Consider the following 4,834-nt stretch of genomic DNA (forward strand, 5'->3'; position numbering starts at 1 on the left):
ATATGAGGTGATAGATATTTTAATTAGCTTGAGTATTGTAATCATTTCACAGTATATACATATATCAAAACACATTGTGTACCTTAAATATATGCAAGTTTTGCCAATTACACCTCAATAAAGCTGCAAAATGGCACTGTAACTGACTCTACCATATTTCAGTTTAAAGCACTATTGTCATTAGATTAATACTTATTTAATACGGACATTATATCCAACAACCTCAGCTATTTGAAGTGTAGCCAAGGATCCAGAAATAAGTATAAAAGACTCGTGGCGCTGGATTAGTCCCTGACTAATGGGTAAAGGTGTCACACTCAGAAGAGCCATTTCCAATTCCTTCTAGCTCACTTTGTCTTCTTTTCAGCATAATTCTAATAAACCTGTTCATCAGGTTTCTCAGTCTACAGTGGATTAGAAAGGGAAGAGAAGGAGGTGACTGTGAAAGGTATGGAAGCTTACACATTCATGAAAGCGAGAACATAATCAGTCTTAGGCCATTTTGGTGTTTGAAACAGACGTCAACACCCCTATAACAAGCCTAAAATACAGGGCAATGGCAAGTATTTGTAATGAACTTGAATCCATATAAAAATATTACACTGTGTTCAGAATATTGGGATAAATTAATGGAGCATTTAATACATTTTAGAAATACTTCTACTGAAGATGGCTAAAATAAAAAGTATGTATTTAAAAGACTAGCTTTTAGCTACAAAATACACACTTAAGGCCGGGCATGGTGGCTCATGCCTGTAATCCCAGCACTTTGGGAGGCCGAGGCAGGCGGATCACCTGAGGTCAGGAGTTGGAGACCAGCCTGGCCAACATGGCGAAACCCCACTGCTACTAAAAGTACAAAAATTAGTTGGGCATGGTGGCAGACAACTGTAATCCAAGCTACTCAGGAGGCTGAGGCAGGAGAAGCTTGAACCCGGGAGGCGGAGGTTGCAGTGAGCCGAGATCGCGCCACTACACTCCAGCCTGGGTGACAAAAGCCAGACTCCATCTCAAAAAAAAAAAAAAAAAAAAATCACTTAATTCTCTAAGAAACAATGTTAATAAATTGGCTAAGAAATGCCATAACTTATATGTATTAAATATTTACTATGTGCAAAGCACCATTTTGAGCATTTCACAAACAAGTATTTTGTCATTTAATTCTCACAGCAACCTTGGAGTAGATATCATTTCATTTCACGTATAAGGTAACAGGCATAGAAAAATTAACAATTGTGTCTAAGGTCATAAAGCCAGTAAGAGTTTGGGTAGAATTTAAACCCAGATGATAGAACGCCTTCATTATATGAAACTGCCCTTGGTATATTTATCAGTATCACCAAATCTATGGAATAACAAAGCAACAGAATGATCATCATATAAGTGTATGAATTTATGCCTAACACATCTAACACATACAAAGAGTGTGTGTGTACTATATAACCTAATCTATGCCTATAATTTTATTCTAATTTTTAATAAGAAATACATAATTGGCCAGGTGCAGTGGCTCACGCCTGTAATCTCAGCACTTTGGGAGGCTGAGGCAGGCAGATCACAAGGTCAAGAGATCGAGACCATCCTGGTCAACATGGTGAAACCCCCATCTCTACTAAAACTACAAAAATTAGCTGGGCATGGTGGCGCAAGCCTATAGTCCCAACTACTCTGGAGGCTGAGGCAGGAGAATCGCTTGAACCCTGGAGGCAGAAGTTGCAGTGAGCCAAGATCACAGCACTGCACTTCAGCCTGGTGACAGTGAGACTCCGTCTCAAAAAAAAAAAAAAAAGAATACATAGTTGGTATGTGATTAGCCAACTGTTAGACAAGACAGCTCTAAAATTAGAATAGGCACTGCACTATAGTTGTAATTATTTCTGAAAGCTAAGAACTACTCAACTGAGGTGACATTATTAAAGATTTTCAAGCGTTTTTTGTTTTGTTTTGTTTTGTTTTGTTTTTGAGACGGAGTCTCACTCTGTCACCAGGCTGGACTACAGTGGCGCGATCTCAGCTCACTGCAACCTGGGCCTCCCAGGTTCAAGCGATTCTCATTCCTCAGCCTCCAGAGTAGCTGGGACTACAGGCACACACCACCACACTCAGCTAATTTTTGTATTTTTAGTAGAGACGGGGTTTCAACATGTTGGCAGGATGGTATCGATCTCCTAACCTCATGATCCACCCACTTCGGCCTCCCAAAGTGCTGAGGTTACAGGCGTGAGCCACCACACCTGACCTGAAGTGGTCTTATACATAATTGTGGTCAATATATAATTGTGATCCTATATAAATATTATCTTGGCTGTATATGTGGACCCAACAAATAGAAGATACTTTTTAAAGGCTAATTAATTTGCAGTTTTGTTAATACCTGAGCTGACTGAATTGATCATGTTTTCCACTAAATTAATAAAATCAACAGACTATTTTGGCATCGTATCATAAAGTTCACAGATCGCCTTTCCGCCGGAACCGCCATCTTCCAGTAATTCGCCAAAATGACTAACACAAAGGGAAAGAGGAGAGGCACCCGATATATGTTCTCTAGGCCTTTTAGAAAACATGGAGTTGTTCCTTTGGTCACGTATATGCGAATCTATAAGAAAGGTGATATCGTAGACATCAAGGGAATGGGTACTGTTCAAAAAGGAATGCCTCACAAGTGTTACCATGGCAAAACTGGAAGAGTCTACAATGTTACCCAGCATGCTGTTGGCATTGTTGTAAACAAACAAGTTAAGGGCAAGATTCTTGCCAAGAGAATTAATGTATGTATTGAGCACATTAAGCACTCTAAGAGCCAAGGATAGCTTCCTGAAACGCGTGAAGGAAAATGATCAGAAAAAGAAAGAAGCCAAAGAGAAAGGTACCTGGGTTCAACTGAAGCGCCAGCCTGTTCCACCCAGAGAAGCACGCTTTGTGAGAACCAATGGGAAGGAGCCTGAGCTGCTGGAACCTATTCCTTATGAATTCATGGCATAATAGGTGTTAAAAATAAATAAATAAATAAAAGACCTCTGGGCTGGGGGGAAAAAAAAAAGTTGACTGATCAAACTTTTTCAGATCTACATAATTACCTTATTTTTTTCCTCCAAAATACTCTTTTGACATAGTAGATTCTTTGATAATATAGGTATACTATAATCTTACTAAAACACTATGTAAGCTAGACTTTAAGATTTTTTTTGCATGGATTTAAAGACAAAAGTAAAACAGACACTCTGAGGATACTATTTGGACCTTATTTAGATACTGATTCAAACAAACAAAAAAAAAATTTAAAGACAATTGCACAATTGCAAAAATATGAATGGATCTTTATGATATTAAGTTCCTGGATGTTAGATGGTATTTGATGATATTAGGAAATTATTGGGATTTTAAAGGGTGGACACTGGTATTGTACTTATGTTTGCTGTTTGCTTAAGGGTCCTTATCTTATAGAAATATACTCTGGATTCCAGCCCAGTCACATTACTAGTTTTGTCTGTGGCAGGAATTTTAACAGCTGTCCTACCTAATCACTGGATACAAAGCCACTACAAATAGGTATGAAAACTTTTTAAAAGCTAATGCATAATGCATTGTACAAATTCAACACATGACTAAATACCATGTAATCTGTTAGAATATACATGAAATTAAAGCATCAAAACTAGCTTTGGAGTTGAAACATACAGGAAGAAATCATCTTAATTTACGTATTTCCAAGCTCTGCTGCGCCTGAATATTCTGGAACATACAGGTCACATTTAGCCTCATAGGATAAATGTTAACATTGTCACTAGAATTTTTCAACATTGTCACTAGAATTTTTCTGGCTTACTAGAGCATTCTAGACAGAATTTTAAATATTTTCAAATATTAAAATATTTTAAATCTTCTGAAATGCTGTTTTAAATAGTTTGAACTGAAGATAATCTAGGATGGGTGTTTTCTAGCACAAGAAAAATCCCATTCCCAGTAAATCCTCACCTTTGAAGGAAGATAAATAGCATTTCATGCAAGGATTCCTAAGTCACACTCAAATCCAGAAAAGTAACCTGAGAGAAGGATTCTCTTTGTATGTAGCCAAATTATGCTGCTTGTTTGTAAGACATACCCACAGCACAGCCTACTGAGAAACAGATTAATGCAAAGGTCTCCTAAAACTTAGCGGCAGCATATCAGTCAAGAAAGCTAAGTGACAGGAAAAAAAGTAAAACATAGTCTGAGACAGACTGATACTCATTCCCTTTTGATAAAATTTCTCTTACTAGAACAATGCCAGAAAGATTCATCAAATCTAAGCAGGAAGGTTCTCACTCACTCTGAGGTTAATCCCCTTAAATAAAAATATATTTCTCTATTTTGTCATAAAACTTTTAGACCCATGGAGGAGGAAACCATGCCAGAGGATGTTTGGCTTCGAAGAAGCACTGCAAGGCTTAAATTTATCAGAAAGGGATGACATGGTTTTCGGCATTTCATGGACACTTTTTTTTTTTTTTTAGCCTTTCCAAATGTATCGCAAAGGTTTCTAAATTGAAAGTGTTAAGCGACTTCCATACATACTTGATGTAAACTGTGAAAATTTCCACAACTCTGTCTACATTCACTCTCCACATAATTTCATCCACTGGCATGGTTACCTGTAAGCTGATGACTCCCAGATTATTTTCCCCAGCCCTAAAGTGCCTTCCTCCACAAGCTCCAGACTCACAGAGTTTACTTCCTTCTTAGTAATCTCCACTTGGATGTCTAAATGGGCCTCTCCAACTTAATAGGGCAATCTCTAGTCTGTATTCTTCAAAAGAATTCTCTATTCTTGATTTTCACCCCCTCCAGAACT

The 4,834-nt window shown here is 37.8% G+C and overlaps 1 pseudogene across 1 annotated transcript; it reads left to right on the top strand.

Annotated features, from left to right (window-relative positions):
• The first annotated feature begins 2,154 nt into the window (after positions 1 to 2,154).
• Positions 2,155 to 3,029, top strand: LOC108586855 (annotated as a pseudogene). The gene has a single exon (XR_001904753.2). The product of XR_001904753.2 is annotated as a 60S ribosomal protein L21 pseudogene (transcript).
• The last annotated feature ends 1,805 nt before the right edge of the window (positions 3,030 to 4,834 follow it).

This window comes from Papio anubis, chromosome 7 (genome assembly GCF_008728515.1).
Source record: "Papio anubis isolate 15944 chromosome 7, Panubis1.0, whole genome shotgun sequence".
Classification (NCBI taxonomy): domain Eukaryota; kingdom Metazoa; phylum Chordata; class Mammalia; order Primates; family Cercopithecidae; genus Papio; species Papio anubis.